This window comes from Emydura macquarii, unplaced genomic scaffold (genome assembly GCF_026122565.2).
Source record: "Emydura macquarii macquarii isolate MOO-44397 ecotype Brisbane River unplaced genomic scaffold, CSIRO-AGI_Emac_v2 contig_3287, whole genome shotgun sequence".
NCBI classification, from domain to species: Eukaryota; Metazoa; Chordata; order Testudines; family Chelidae; genus Emydura; species Emydura macquarii.
In genome coordinates, this window is record NW_027133424.1 from 1,620,670 (window position 1) to 1,637,466 (window position 16,797).

At 49.0% G+C, this 16,797-nt stretch overlaps 1 protein-coding gene across 13 annotated transcripts in view; it reads right to left on the reverse strand.

Moving 5' to 3' along the window:
• The window catches only part of LOC137142947 (protein FAM163A-like), a 98,279-nt gene that overhangs the window by 34,313 nt on the left and 47,169 nt on the right, over positions 1–16,797 (reverse strand). The window contains exon 1 of one of the 13 annotated variants that reach the window (XM_067532491.1): positions 12,736–13,189. The exons of 11 other annotated variants lie outside the window; for them this stretch is intronic. The gene's annotated coding sequence lies outside the window, so the exon portion shown is untranslated. Of the gene's footprint in view, positions 1–11,837; positions 11,926–12,735; positions 13,190–16,797 lie in introns of those variants that run through there. One more of the 13 variants, XM_067532493.1, reaches the window with a different exon arrangement.

The window sequence follows — 16,797 nt, forward strand, 5'->3', positions numbered from 1 at the left end:
GAGACAGGCTAGTGCTTAACTGATTGCGAACCAGCAGGGTTCAGGTCAGAAAAGAACTATCCAACCAGGGCCTCGTGGTTCCTGCCCACATCTGCTCCCCATGTGTTCTCATCCGTATGGACATGGTTTATGGACAAGAGTGACTCTGTTCTGCTGTTTGCCCAGCAAATCAGCATAAGACACGGACTAGCAGCCTTTGCTTTTCTGCCTCGCACATCCTCCAGAAACACAGCAGTCACCGCTCTTGATCCAGAACCTTTCCTGCTAGCTTTGTTCATCTTTGATTGCCCAACACATGCGAGGTGGTTTGCAGACACACATCCCTGCTCTAAACACCTTGCAGTCCCGGGGTCTGTCTATACTACGATCACAGAGTCTGATTACAAGTCAAGTAGATTAAGGGTAGCCCAAGTATGTTTAGAAGTGCTGCAACCACAGATAATGCTGCATAACCTAAGGGCTTGTCTACACAAAGAAACCTTAAGTCTTGGGTTCTCCATGCAGAGGTAGGAGCATGATTTGGGGGGGCTGTGACCACTCTTTCAGTCTATAAGTAGTTGGGAGGGACAGAGGGGTTCTGAAATTTGTTTCCAGATACAGCAAGGAGGCATGGTATAGAAAAGATACAAAACCATGACTATGGAGACAAGGCAGATGAAGGAAGCCTTGTGGGAAAGGAAGTAACATACAAGCCAAGGCCAGCTCCTGCAATGGGCTTTGTGCAAGCAGCTCCCCCCACCCAGATGTCAATAAGACCCCATGCCAGCACAGGGGTCTGCCCACACCAAGTCCATAGCAGGATCAGAGCCCAAGTAGTTGAGGTGACGTGTTGCCAACAGGACATGTGCCAGAGCCTTTTTTGTAGGTGCCCATCTCCTCCTTGGCTGCAGCTGTCGTGAAGCCTGGATCTTGAACTCCCCAGCACTCCGTATGTTGGGTTTCCATGTTGTCTGGATTTATCGTCTTCTGCCCCTTCCCTCCTGTATTTCCCCCCTGGTCCATTCATTCACTTCCCAGTTCCGTCCCACCCATCGACCAAATTCCATCACAGCTCACTAGCTTCCCCTCTGCCTCACTCCGTCACAGCCTAATCCACTCCCATGGCAGCTGCCTTAAAAGGACCAAGCCGTATCATGCGGGGCAAGAGCCCAGCAGCACCGTTCATGTATAAGCTGGGCAAGGGAGGCCAGGCGAGGGCCCCTCCCCGGCCCCTCTCACCTGCAGTCCCTGCTGCCCCTTCCTTCTTCCTCATGTTCTTGGCCCCTCTCCCAGCACAGCCGGATTCCCCTTTCCTCTGCGGTCAGTGGAGTGATCTTTCCAGACCTGGAGCACCTGCCTCTGAAGTCCCAGGATGCAATTTGGCCGCAGCAGAAGAGACAGGCCGTCATGGCGCTTGCGCTGCAGGTTTCCATCTCTTGAGTGACTTGAGCGGCCAGGAGAGTCACATGACAATACAGTTCTGGCCCTGGCCCGAAGCCAGCCAGAGCTTTGCATTGCCCCAGGCGCAGATGAATGTTTCCCCGGGCGGAGTTCCAAGATCCTGTTGGAGGACTTGGCGGTCGAGTGGGTGAGAAACCCTTTCACAGGCTCTCCCCTTGCTTGCCAGACTCTCACAAGTCAATAGCCAGCCTCTGACCCTCCCTACGCTCCAGGGATGCAGGCCTGCATGGTGAGCTCTCTGTGGCTACCTATAAGCAGGGCTTCCAGAAGCACCGAGGCCTATGTGATGATGCTCTGGGTACCTAGCTAAGTCCAGTGCTGTGCTGTTAAAGCCATAGCCCGCGCGCAAACTCTTCCCCTCTGACGGCATTCTCCAGGCATCTCATTTCCAGCTACAGGCTCCAGCCCTTCCAGTCCCAGGGCCTTTTGTGAGCAGGCTGGACTAGTCAAATCACACACGCAGCCCTCAGTGCAGACAGGATTCACTCACCGGAAAGACCAGCCCTGAGCCAACATGGCCCTCCCAGCCCCCTTTGCTGGGAAGGGGGAGCAGACAGAAGATGGTGATCAAGTGTTCAGAGCTGGCCCCTCGCCGCACCTGTGGTGCTGAATACTGCCACACTAGGCCTATCCCATGAGCAGAGAGCAATAATCCTGCAGATTCTGGGGGATGATCCTAGGCAGGTTTGGCAAGTGTGATTATTACTTACACCATCCCTCCCCATATTTAATTTGAGAAATGCACCATCCATGCAGCTCTGCCGCACTACCCAGCTGCTACAGCAAAGGAAACATTGCACAAAGGCAGCAGCAGAGGGGTCAGGAGGAAGGGGTATTAACCACAGGACTTGGTCTGCAGCTGCTGGTTGCAAGCCATGGAAGGGGGGTTGCTGGGCATCATTTTAAAAGGGGACACGGCGGACATGAGGCCAAGGGAAGTGAGCATGTTGGGGGGGTGGGTCCTAGAAATTGGTTAGTGACATTCAGATTGGTGTAGTGGTTGAGCAGCCCCAGCTGGAGGGCAGGGCCCCATTGTGCTAAGAACTATACACGCACCTAGCAAGAGAGTCCTCTGCCCTCAACAGCTTACAAACGAAAAAGACAAAGGCTGCCAGATCCCCATTGAGAGAGCCAAGGTGATGAGAAATGAAAGGCCAGATTCCCAAGTGAGATCAGCTCTGGGCACCTACAAATCTGCCCACAAGTAACACAATGGGAACTGCTGGCTGCTGAGTGCTTGAAATCTGGGTATGTGACGTCTCCCAAGGCCACACATAGAGTCTGTGATCGAGCCAGAAACTGAACCCAGATCTTCCAAGTCCCAGTCCAGTGTCAAACCCCTGGACCGCCTGTCTTCTCTCTCAAGAAGGGCACCTTTGTAAAAACAAGGTTTTGTCTCAGGATGGACTAGAGCCCCCATCTTTATGCAGGCGAACTCCTGTTGACTTAAACCAGCAGGGGGACAGCAGGCTCAAGCCTGCTGGCTGGTTTCAGCTCACGTATCTTCCTTAATTGCAGATTGTCGCTAAGAAGAATATTAGATCAACTCAAGTCGACGTCAGCCAGGCCCCTCCATTCCTGCACTAGTGAACTCCACCCCGGCACACTGCACCACCATTCCAGGCTCACTCTCCCATACATCTGTTAATTCAATGAAACGTCTGCCTGTTAAATTAGACCAGTTGCTGCCTTACCAGAATCATTTCACTGGCTTAATTGGAAAGAAACAGCATTGGGGCTGCCTTTTCAAAACAGATTACCGTGGCAAACAACAGGACATGGCTGGCCCCTTGCTGATCCAGCGGTGCTTAGACCACGGTAAGGTCATCGCTGTGCTGAGACCAGGGAAGAAGGGGGTGCGTGGCTGAGTGTCCTGACCCAGCAGCTAAGAAAGAATTAGCCGGAGTTGGAGTGTGGGGTTTGGAGAGTTAATTCACAAACGAGCCCCTTGTTTTGGCTGGAGGAAGATGGATGTGGGGCTCATTCACTTGAGAAGTTCATGCTATTGGCTAGGCACGCACACACAGCATGCACATGCAAGTTTTACATCCAAATTCCCACCCTGCTGCTAGTGTAGTCCCGGTGCTGCCCTGCTCACCAGCCTATGGCAATAATTTTGCAATACGTCCATTGCAGGCTAGGCTGAGACCCCTCAAACACGCCGCATTTTTTACCTCATGCGCCTTTGACGATATGGTCCAAACTCAACCCCATGGTAACTCCATGGATTAATTTGGTCAGCTGTGTCCAGGAATGGAGAATGGATTAATGTGCTCAAAGAATCAGAGAAATTAGAGCCAGTCAGTCCAGCTCGCTGCCAATGAAGAATTGCTCCATAAATGTTACCTTTCCTTCCTTTTCCGTTATGACAAATACATGTCCTGAGGATTTGTCTTGTCTAGCAGTAAGACTTCTACTCAATGCAGATTCCATTCACTTCTTTGCAGACTACTCCACATCTTAAGAGATCTCAGCCTCAAAACCTTTTTCCCATTCTCTACTCCAATTTTTCCCTTTCATCTCTTTCGCCACCCTAAGGGACTCCACACCCTCCTTGTGACTTGTTTAAATAATAATAATTTTGCACTATTTTTAAAATTAGTTATTTGATAAATATTTGTTGTTCACCCCTTTTAAACTGCTAGAGAAACAACCTAGAAATATTTCTGAATACCTATGGATTTTTGGAATAAAATGTGCACAAATAATTTGATCCCATTATTTGCCCAGTTCTATTTACACCTTTAAATATTTGCAGACTATTATGTCCAACCCTTATTTGTCTCAGACAAGCTGTAAGTTTATTATTTATATTATTGTAATGTCTACAGGTCCCCGTTGAAATTGGGGCCCTATTATGCTAAATGCTGTACAAATGCATAGTAAGAGACTGTTCCTGATTTGAATATGTAGCACATCACTTTATCCCTTTTGACCCCTGCTAGTTTTTGTTGCTCTCTCCCAAACAGTCTGCATGTGGCATGATGCCCAGAATTTAATGCAATATTCCAGATGTAGTTACACCACAACCAAACAGACTCCTGGACTTTAAGGCCAGAAAGAGCACCATGATCACCTAGTCTGACCTCCGTCACATTGCAGGCCACGGAACCTCACCCACCCACTCCTGTAATAAGCCCAGAACCTCTGGCTGAGTTACTGAAGTCCTCAAATCATGGTTTAAAGACTTCAAGTTACAGAGAATCCACCATTTACACTAGTTTAAACCTACAAGTGATCCGTGCCCCATGCTGCAGAGGAAGGCGAAAATCTCCCAGGGTTTCTGCCAATCTGACCCAAGAGAAAAATTCCTTCCCAACCCCAAATACGGCGATCAGTTAGATCCTGAGCATGTGGGCAAGACCCACCAGCCAGACACCTGGGAAAGAATTCTCTGTAGTAACTCAGAGCCCTCTGCGTCTAGTGCCCCATCTTTGGCCGTTGGAGATATTTGCTAATAGCAGTTGCAGATGGGCCACGTGCGATTGTAGGCAGTCTCATCAGACCATCCCCTCCATAAACTTATCAAGTTCAGACTTGAAACAAGTTAGGTTTTTTGCCCCCACTGCTCCCCTTGGAAGGCTTTTCCAGAACTTCACTCCTCTGATGGTTAGAAATCTTTGTCTAGTTTCTAGCCTAAACTTATTAATGGCTAGTTTATAGCCATTTGTTCTTGTGCCAGCATTGACCCTTCACTTAAATAACTCCTCTCCCTCCCTGATGTTTACCCCTCTGCTGTATTTATAGAGAGCAATTGTATCTGCCCTCTGCCTTTGTTTGGTTAGGCTAAACAAGGCAGGCTCCTTACGTCTCCTCTCATAAGGCGGGTTTTTCATTCCTCTGATCATCCTAGAAGCCCTTCTCTGCACCAAGATGCCAGTTTGAATTCATTTTTCTTAAACATAGGAGACCAGAACTGCACATGGTATTCCAGAGGAGGTCTCACCACTGCCTGGTATAATGGTACTAACACCTCCCTCTCTCTGCTGGAAATACCTCACCTGATGCATCCTTGGACTGCATGAGCCTTTTCATAGCCAGATCACATAGGCAGCTCATAGCCATCCTGTGATCAACCAATACACCCAGGTCTTTTTCCTCCGCTGTCACGTCCAACTGATACGTCACCAGCTTATGGTGAAAATTCTGATCGTTAGTCCCTAAGTGCCTGATCTTGCACTTTGCACTCTTAAATTTCATCCCATTTCTAGTATGCCAGTTTTCAAGGTCATTCAAAATTTTCTTCTATGATATTCCAATCCTCCTCCATCCTGGAAATACCTCCCCACTTTGTGTCACCCACAAATGTTATTAACGCACTCCCACTTTTTGTGCCAAGGTCATGAAAGAAAGTGTTACATAAGATTAGTCCCAAAACCAGTCCTTGAGGAGCTCTACTAGTAATCTCCCTCCAGCCTCACCGTTCACTTTTCAGTCTGATCCATTGTCAGCAAAGTGCCGGAAGAAGCACTGAACTTCAAAAGCATGTCTTTACAGCCCACTGAAGTCCATGTGACACAGGCACATGCTGAGGTGCTTTGCTGAATTGGAGCCATAGATAGGGACTATCACATCACAGAGAAAGGCGTTAATAGCTAGGGAAGTGGTAATAAGCTACCTAAAACTGCACCACCATTTATTGCTGCCATATCACACTGCAAACTCATGCCCAATTTGTTGTTCACTTCAACCTCTAGGGCCAGAATGATCAAAGACACTCAGTGGGTTGGACACTGATCTCCTTTGAAAACCTGGTCTTAAGTATCACAAAGGGGCCTGCCAGGTGCTGAGCACTTGGGTAAATCTGATCCCCCCAAGCGCTTTTGAAAGTTGGACCATAGGTCTCCGTCAGCATCACAGATTGGCAAATATATCCCTCCCACTGTAGGCATGTGTTTCCAATTATTTTCCCAGGATCTAGCAGCTTGCACTTCTCCAAGATTAATCTGTTTAGATTATTTTCGGTCTAATTCTTCTACATCCCTTCTCACCATTTCTCTCTCCTCAGTGTATTTGCAACTTCTCCCAATTTAGGATGATCTATTAATTAGCATGCCCTGGTCACTTATCTGACATACCAATTTCAAGCCAATCTGCCTATTTTAATAGAGTTTTAGAAAGGATTCAGTACACACACACTTGCAGTACCAATAAAATATTGCTTCACTTCATTACAAGTTTTAGTCATACATTTACAGAAAAATGCTCTGCCTTTTCATATTGCTGAAATGCTATCTTACTTATATCACTTAGATTTTATTACATACACACACCCCATTATTATTATTATTATTGCAGAATTAATGTTTGCATGCAACTAAACTGGTCCTCAATAAAACATAAATTATGATTTTTGTTAACAGCAGTTTACTCGCTATAGAGATTTTAAGGATCTTACACAGTTGAGGTTTCCAATACCATGTCTATCCCTTCGGTTAACTAGGGCTTTTTTGTTCTAGGAGAGCATTGGGTATTGTTGTGTTTGGGTGACCTGATAAATGTGAGCCTCCTTGTGAACAAGATATACCCAGAAAAATCTCTTGGATGTAGAAAAGATAAAATTGCCATAGTTGTTTTTGAACTGAGCTTCTCAGCCCCAGATAATACAGCTTGGTCATTTCACCTCCACCCACTGCTGAGTGTAGAAAGCCATTCTGCTCTCAAGGGGCCCAATCCTGCAATCAGAGCCACTAGCATGGACCTTGGGGGAGTTCAGGCTGTGTGTGCAGGTGACCCAATAATATACAGGACATTTAGAAAACATAGGCTAGCAACATTTAAAATATTACAAAGATTAGCTGCTGTTCTAGGATGTAATCCACAAAATTTATTTAAATTTAAATAAATTAAACTGAGTCTTGTTAAACGTAAGACAGCCTACAAAAATACGGAAGTAGGGGCAAGATTTCAACAGAGCTCCTGCAACTTACATCAGCTGAGGATCTGAATTCTCACTCTTCTGATCTGTGATCTGATAACTTCTGTTCCATAATCGAGCTGACTGGTGCATGTCCTAGCTTCACTTTATTCCCTTCCCCAGCTTGTCCTTCCCACTCCACCTGTCCTCCTCCCCAAAGCACCTGCTGCATGATCAAGAGACAGGCAACAGGCTAGGGCCTCCAGGGGAGAATCTCAGCTGTCCAACTTTAGGAGGCTTGCATTAACCCAGCCAACCAGATACTTCTGTGTTTTTGGTAGAGTTCATGGAAAGAACAAAGAAGCAGGCATCTGCACATGCTCAGTGCAGGCTGGGATGCTTCGAGTCTCCCTTCAGAAACACGTGCAGTTTTTTGTGACGAAAGCAGAACTCACGGCTAAGTTCTAGCTGTGATCTGCACAGGCTTACAACATGACACAGCCCACTATGCAATCTCTCCCCGCCAGCTCTCAGCACAGGCTGTCATTGCCTAGCTGCTCCAGGGCCACTCCTTTCCCTCCCCGTCACACACTGTGGCATGTGGAAATTCATCAGCTCCCCTGTGCTTGAACTGCCCTCCTCCAGATTTTTCTCTCACTGATCTCCTCTCACTGATCTCCACCACTCCATGAGGGCTAATCCCTTCGGTAGCTCCTGGCCTTTGAGCAGGGTAATGTGCATACACAGCTGTGCGCCTGGGGCTTGACCCTGCAAGCAGAAAAGCATCTTCAAGCCCTGCTGAAGAAAATGGTCATGGAGGCCACTCCACACCTGGCTTCCAGAATCAGGCCACTAAAAAATATACAGCTCTGCTCAGCCCAGTGTGGAGAGCCCTTACTATAGGCTCTGAGTGCTCAGGGGTATGGGCTGTGCAAATCTAGCCTTGACACATTAAAAAAAGGGGAAAAAACCCACACACTCGTTAGCTACTGTAGTAGCCCTCTGCAAAATATTTCCCCTCTGCTTTTAGTTATATGAGATAGATTACTTGACACTTCATAAAAGCTGAGGGAGGCAAGCAAGTCCATTAGAATAACCAAAATCATTAACAAGCTGATCCCGGTGATTTCTTCCAGAGACGCATCAACAGCAAATAATGGAACCAATCCTCGCCTCCCCTGCTAAATCAATGGAATTGCACTGGTTCGGCCCCGTATGGCAGATTAGAAATGGATAGACAGCTCCATCACCTCACCAGTGAGCTCAGCTCTGACTAAGTTATGAACAATTCAGTGTGATCAGTGGTAAAATTTGCAATACGAGCCTGTCTCACATTAGATCCTTGGTGGATTTCATCATCTCCTTACTAAGCCTGCACCATGCTCTCTAAGTCTAAGCAGCATCATATCCCAGATCAGTACTCCAGTCCTCTCTGCTCTTATTCAATGAGCCCTTGCTACCTGTTGTAATTGACTATATGTAAGGAGAAAGGCGGTCCTTTATTTTTAAAGCATAAAGCCTGCTCATGCGTGCGCAAATCCGGAGTGATTCTATTGACTGTGGAGCAAGTAGATGGGCAGGAACTCCTGAGTTATAAATCACAGCTCTCATAGTGATTCACTGATTTGGGGCAAGTCACATTAGTCACTCTGCATCGGTCCCTATGTCACAAAATGGCAATCCCCTCCAGGGGGTAGTCAGATCATTAATGTTATTAAAAGACTTTGAGGCAAATGCTAAGGTTCGTAACAAATCCGTTGCCACCTAGCAGGTTGACATTTGCCATACTGCTGCACCTCACCCCATAGAGCTTCCAGGTGGGACTCTGATTCTCCTGCACTACAGTCACAGGTCCCTGCTGCTTGAGCTCAAAGAGCAATCGTCCTTAAACAGTTAGCAGGGGCTATGACTCAGTGGAGTAGTTCTGAGTGCATCCAGCTGAGGGCACTGTTACTCCTGCTAGAACTGCAACATGAAGTTACTTTCAATTAGAAACATTTTTTCTAATCCACTCCCTCTGATCACCCTTGTAGGGTACCTGGAGGCCATTTAGCCCATCAAGCTGGGCAAGTGACTGAATGTTTCTTACCCTCTTGTTTTGCTTATAATAGGGTACAGGGCTGGCTCATAGGGCCCGCTCAGAATGCCCCAACAGAAGGCTATGGCATTGTTAAAGTGCCCTACCGTGGTTTTTCTGCCAAACATAGCTGACCTCCCATGACAGCCAACTCAGGTGCAAGTTCCTACCTTCAGCCTGTCCTTCTCTGCCCCTCACAATGGATTGTTGCTGTCAGTGAGAACAGAAATGAGACCCTGCAGAGACATGCACAGGCATGCTGCCTGTCAGGTGAGAGTCAGAGCCGGATATCCAGTTAGACACATGCCATGGGGAGCCGGCGTTCTCGGGTAGCCTAAACAGTGACTGATTACGCCACGGGCCAACGGGGCCTGTGCCCACCCCCGGCGCCTCCTCTCCCCCATGAGACCCCACCTCCTGCCAGGCCAGAAGCCAGAGCCCAGGTGTGAGCATAGTCCCCCCACCCAGAGCTAGTCGCACTGAGCTGGCTCGGCCATCGCCTCTCTCCCCTGTCCCCATCCCCTCGCCCGCATGGATCTGGCTGAATCAGTCGCCCCAACCCCTCTGTCCCCCGTCGCCGTCACCCCTGCCCCACCCCCAGCACGGAAAACACAAAGGTCACCTGTAGGCAGGGGAGGCGCTGAAGATGCTGTGCCTAGGGGCACGTAAGGTGTAAATCTGGCCCTGCTTAGAGTCATGGCATTTAGATGATCCGGTGGTTTCCTCTGGCCTTGGACTGTGGGATCCAGGAGGTCAGGCTATCAACACCATGCAGTACCCCACACACTAAATCCAACCACCCAAATGAGACCAAAGTACGCTGTGGCCTGCAGGAGACTGGATGATTATGTGCCACAGGCAGAAATCGAGGTGCGGCAGAGCCCACAACCCCAGCTATGGCAGCTTCACAACACACTGAGCTCTTCTGATGTAAAGAACTCAAAGTGATTTATTTTAAAAAAAAAATTGTAATCTTTGGAAGAGGAAATGGAGGCAGAGAGAGGGGAAGTTACTTGCCCACGGTCACCCAGCCTGTGCCCCAAGTCCCAGTCAGGTGCTCTGGCCCCAAGGCAAAAAAAAGAAGTTAAGACATGAGTCATAATTCATCTCTTAAAAAATACTTTCAAAGTCAGGTACAAACACAATAGCGAGAACCACAGCTGGGACGGCAGACGGGCAGGCGGAAGGGAACCAACAAACCTGAACTGTTAATTCAAATGACAGACCCTAAGGATCTGTCATTTTATACGACTATCCCAGCTTCCCAGTTCCAAGCCTATATAGCGCCTCAGAGGGTCTTACTAGGCAAGCACGGGGCCAGGCTCAGGAACGCATGACTCAGCCTTCAGCTTTGAGCGCTGTAGTTCGAAGACAATCCATTTCAGACACGCCGCAGCACAGATATGCCTTTGTGGAGGGAGAGTGCCTGGGGAACACCGGCTCCTCCCTCCCCTGGCTAGAGAAGACCCAGCTCCTTCGCCAGCATAGATCAACGCGCCACTGAAGGCAGTGGAGCTCTATCCATTTACGCCAGTGGAGGATCTGCCCCGTGGACGTGGAGCAGCAGAACAATTTGTGAGAAGTGACCTGGCTGCACATCTGGTATGAATCCTTCTGAGCTTTGGCCCTGCTGGCAGCGCAATGGATACCCATATGCTGTATATAAAACAGTCTTCAATCCGTTTTGAATTTGCCACCTTCGTGTTTCTTGAAGGCCCCCTTGTTGCTGTGTTACAAGGCAGGGACTTAGAAGTTCGTAATCTATCTCATTGAGTCCCATTTGCTATTTTGTGCACTTTTAGCATATCCCCTCTTATTCATCTCCTTCAGGTAAACCACCCCAATCTTCTCAGTGTCTTTTCAGGTGGGTTTCCCCAGGTCCTGTGTCAGTCGTCAGGAGTTATTTTACTGCAGTAGCACCTAGGAACCTCAGTCATGGGCCAGGAACTCCTTGTGCTTCACACTGCAGAAAACACAGAGCTAAAAGGACGTCGCTGCTTCCAGAACCCTACAGTTTAAGTCACTGGCAACTGAGTCTCACCCCCACCACCCCAAGTCTGCAGCATCCTTTGAGATGGGGTGACCAGAACGGAGCATGGCATTCTGGACAAAGGCAGCCCACCAAGTTATATAGCAGCATTACACAATTTTCTGTATTCTCCTCCCTTCCATTCCTCCAGCAGCCTAACATTTGGTTCAACCTTTGCTTGTTTGTACAATTGGCCCTTGTTGACAGCTATTTCCTTACCCCAGCACAAGAAGCTGAACTCCATTTCCACTGCAGGAGGCTTGCCCCCCCCCCAGGTTTTACAACTTGCTAGTTGCTGTTCAAGTTATTGTACTAAGACATCCCAGCCATTCAATCTATAGTCCTCCCCTGTAAATATCAGCCATCTCCAGTTGGCCCTCAGCGTAGCTAGGAGAAGGCCAAGTTCTATTAGAAAGGCAACAGGGGAAACATACCAGATTCCTCTGGGGCATTCACAACTGCCCACATGGTTTTCCTCTCCATCAGGAGGAATATTTTCTGCTGAGCAGAGCACTCCTGACACACACCAAGATCTGGGGCTGTACTGATGAGTGATTAGCACCAGGAGCTAATGAAATGCCCTGGGAGCAGGAATACCGCAGGATGGCAGGAGAGCAATAGAAGGAAGGATTCACGTGCCAGGGAGTAGGAGGCAGGTCACACGTGGAAGCCTTTGATGCTCCCACCGCTGTGCAGAAAGACTGGGCAGAAAGCCTCAGTTATGGGGACGAGCAGGCACCACTGTATTTGGAGAGCAGCTATGGAGACAGAGGGCAGCATCAGCCCAGCCACGGCCAGTGCTGTGATCAGATGAATGCCCTAGGGTCACATAGCAGTGGGCTCCCGGCAAAGCAGATCACACCGGCTACAGACGGGCTAGGAGTTAGCAGAAAGAACTTTAGCTGCATCATACCAGGCAGGGCCTGAATGTGGGAGCACGAGTGGGTGTTTTCCTTTCGATCGCTTGCTACAGTCGGAGTCCCCTTCTCAGGAGGACTACCCTTCCCCGTTCAGAGGCAGTCAGGGGCCAGGACACTGCTGTGAAGATTCTCACAACCATGTTGCTGCAGCAGCTAACACAAAACACCAGCACCTGGTATAGGGATGATTTGTGCTTCAGCTCTGCCCCACCTGGGCAAGGCAGTGCTAGGGGGAGTCCACCACCCTAGCACCTAAAGGAAGCTTACTACCCCCACAGCTCCCGCAGGCATTGGGGGGAGCTCACACAACAAAAGTGACCACAGAACCAGCAGGGTGCAGATTTCGGAGCGCTCCTGTAGTAGGAGCCCCAGCTACCACCGTTATAAGAAGAATCATGCTACAAGCCTTTACCTCTACAACATCGAATCACAGGTCCGTGCCTCAGTTTCCCCTCCACCTGCTGGTGGTATGCAGTCCTCCCCAGGGGATGAGTGAGTTGAGATCAGCCCACCAGTCAGACCTTTGCAGGGTTCTTCCCCCTTCCAGGGATCAATAGAGTCCGAGTCAGACAGTCATCATCCTTCAGCCTCTCTCAGGCTTACCAGCACAGGGTTGCCCTCCTCCAAGTGCACCATCCCTCTGCCATCTCCAGGCTACAGCCTTCTAGTTATCCCCATTGACACAGGGGGGTGTAACTCCACAGGCTTTTGCCTCACATGAGCTTCGCTAATAATCATCCACTTTCCACTGGTTCAATCAATAGCCCACCAGGGGAGAGTTCCTTACACAGCAAGTGTGAAGAGGGGAGTCTTTCCTCCTTCCATGGAAGCCCTCAGCCTCAGATCCCAGGCAACAGCTGGTAACATCACTGGACCTCTAGCCCCTATCACTGCTCTACTACCACATTTGCTTCTTGCTTTGCCCCCAGCCTCCAGGCAGGCTTTTCCCACTGCTCTATTTCTGGGTGAACACTTCACTGGATCTCTTATCAGAAAGCTCCTCCCCCAGCCGCTTTTCCAACACCTCAACTCCCTCCCCATACTGAATAGCAGGGCTTATATAGGTAGCCAATCAGTCACATGGTCTCTCTCTTGGTTACATGTTTAAAAACTACTCCGCCCATCTATGGCCACCCCTCCTCGGAAACCACATCTCCCAGAATTCCTCTCCCTTAAAGTGCCAGGCTCCAATAAAAGACAGGCTGATGGCACATACTTTTAAACTCTTTTTACAAAAGGTGTACCCTGCTAATGCCAGTTAAAGGTGTGAAACAAGTCGAACTAATGCTACAGCTGACAAGCTGAGCTAATAATTGGTATTGAATAAAATACATTCAGTCTCTTTTTTTGTTCACAGAATCCCTATCAATGGATCACAATTCCCTCAAATATAGTCTGTTCATAATTTTCCAATGCATTTTTCTGCAAATGATTTACACTCTGGATTGCTTAGATGTAAACTTTTTGGGACAGTGATTGTCTATTTCACTGTGTGACTGGGGCCTCTAAGACTAAGGTAATACAAAATAATAATAATCACTCGATAGATGGTAGTCATTATTTAGGCTGTGATTGGTTAGAAGAGTCACACAGCACTGTTTTCTGTTCCTAGATTGGACTAGCCCGCAACAATTAGGTGCAAATGCTTGCAACATGTAAAAATAAAGTTTGTTTTTTTACCAACACTTGTGAACACAACATGGAAATCCACTTTCCAGGGCCTTCAGGTGGTAAAACATTCTTGTTCAAAAGTGCATGGAAACCCATACAAAAGGAGTGTGATACATTCACAGTTCTGGACCAATGTGCCTGGATTCATTTGGTTTCCCCGCTATTGTTTCAGCTCTCCCCCTCTCCCACCTGCGGTAGCTAGAGGAGACAGATTACCCCCGCTCTGGCTTTCCTGGGTGTAACAATGATTAAGAGAAAGATGATGGCATCGAAGCGGAAGTTTTGTTGTATCCAAGAATTATGGAAAACTCTCCTGAGCCCAGCAGCTGCGACTGTTCAACACTCAAACTGGAGAATGTCTCGGGCTATCCTTCACTGCCGCTTTCCTCAACACAGCAACTAGCTGCCAGCTGCCTTCTCTCCCAGCTCTCTGTCCCCATCTGCCACCAACTTCCCACAAAGGCTGCTCCTCTGGTGATCGGCCGTTCTCCTCAATTAAATACTCTTCAGGCTGATCAGCGTGGACACAAAGCTCATGCTGAACTGCAAGATCTGTGTTGGAATATCCTGGGAGACCTTCCTTGGGCAGCTGATTTAACTGAGCCCTCACTGAGCAGAAGAAGCTGCCAGATGGCATTCAGACATCCTGAGTCCAGCATCTGACAGGATATTTATCACTTTCCCTGTTTAACTTAATCTCTATAGCTGCCCGGCTCCCTCCCTTCACAGCTCTTACCTGTCTCCCCTGTGTATCTACCTCTCTCTCTCCAGCTCTTCATCCATCTCTCTGACCTTCCTTCTTTTCTCCATCTCACTATCTTTTTACATCTTGCTCCTTTTCATCTTCCTTGCCCCCTTCATATCTCCCCAGCTTCCCCCATCCCTTTGGTTTTCATGATCTCACCATGTCATGCAAGCCTCCTGACCTTAAGGGAACATTGTCATTTTGGAGGGGGGAGGGGGAAATGTCACATTGTCAACTGAAAAAAAATCTTGCCCCTGCTGTTGTTCCAAGCGGACCCCGCGTTTGCTGGTACAGGACCAAGTTACAGAGCAACAACAGCTTTCCTCAGTTGGTTTGTTCAATGGCCAGCCCTTTGCATATAGGCCAGGTCACTGTTCTGCTGGGGGGTCAGCTGGATTGCTCCCTCACCCCCACGCTGCTCTGAGGGCAGAGCTTCACCCCAGACCTTGCAGCAGGAGATTTGCCAGTAACAGCAGCAATGCAGCTGAAATGGAAGAGAGATAGGCAAGAGTGTGGACAGCGAGAAAGGGGGCCTGAGACAGTTTGACTGAGCTGCTCTCTGGCCGGCTCTGTGGGCTCTGCTAAACCCAGCAGACAAACCCACACACAAACCCTGCTGTCTGCTAAAAGTTTAATCCGCAGCGTTTATCCAGGGCTTGTGGGCGGGGGTTTCTAGGACGAGCACCTGACAGCTGATCCAGGACCACACCAGAACTGCCAACTAACTGACACTGCAACAGCCACCCAGAGGGTATGTGGGGACAGGCAGTTGGGGGCTGTGACTGGTAGCCTAGGGCTGGGCTTCGACTGCCAGGTTGAAGCAAGCCAGGCTGGTCCAGGCCATCTCCAAGCTTGATCAGGATTGTGCAGCTTTTGCTGCAGAAGTAACAAAAAGTCCGTGTCTCCGAGTCATGGAGGCAGGGAAGAAGGGGATGGTGCAGCATTACTTGCAGATCTGAACACATCTAGGACCCCAGCAACTGAGTGAATGCAGGAGTCTTCTCTGAACTAGCACAATGCTGCCTTGCTGAGCCTCGTCAATATTTGATGTTCTCCTCCACCTTCCTAGCAGAGAGAGCTGCTGGATTTACTCCAGTAGTCAGCACTGACAGGTAGAGGGCAGGGACTTAATTAAAGGTAGGATAGGCAGAGGGAAGCAAAAGGCAGAGAAGAAAAGGCATGAATAATTGATGGCCCTTCCCCAAGAGAGGATTCGGGGCAGGAGCTGGCTGAGGGAGTGGTGGTGCGGAAGGATCTGATGTGACAGATACAAATGTGTACTACGCTCTCTGGAGATGTGGGGGAATGCAGAGTGCATGGATTCTCGGAGGAGGTGTTGCCTCTGACGGGGGGATTATTGCCTCTGCTTGTTCAAAACTATTTTCTCTTCTTTTATACAAACCTCATTTGATGTAAGGTCAGTGGCACAGGCTTTGCTGTCCCCCATGGCTAGCAAAGCTCTCCTTAAAGGGCCAGCAGTGTGGTCCTTTTCTTTAAAGAAATTATTTCTTCCAAATCACCCTGTCTGCCTCCTAGAGGTTCTGCCCAGGATCAGCGCCCCACGGGGCTAGGCACTGTCCATACACATAGCACAAGATAGCTCCTGCCCTAAAATGCTTACTGTGTACAGAGCCAGAGAGGCAATGTTGTAATCCCCCATTTCCCAGAGGCACAGGGGGTATATCTACACTGCAGCTAGACGCAAGACTTCCAGCCCGGGTAGATGGATTTGCACTAATGGGGCTCGAGCCAGCGTGCTAAAAACAGCAGCGGGCATGTTGCAGCTCCAGCAGAAATTTGGGCTAGGCCCCTGAGCTAGAGCCAGGGGTAGGCGTCAGAGTCCAGGCTGCCTCCCCACTGCTATTTTTAGCAGGTTCGCTTGAGGTCAGCGAGCCTCAGTCTGTCCACCGGGGCTAGGCTCACCCCCTGCTGTAGTGTGGCTATCCCCACAGCAACAGTGACTTGCCCCAGATCATGCAGGGAAGCCTTGGCCAAGCTGGGAATTGAACCTTAATCGCGCGTGAACCTTTGGTGAACGCCTTAACCCCAAGGCTCTCC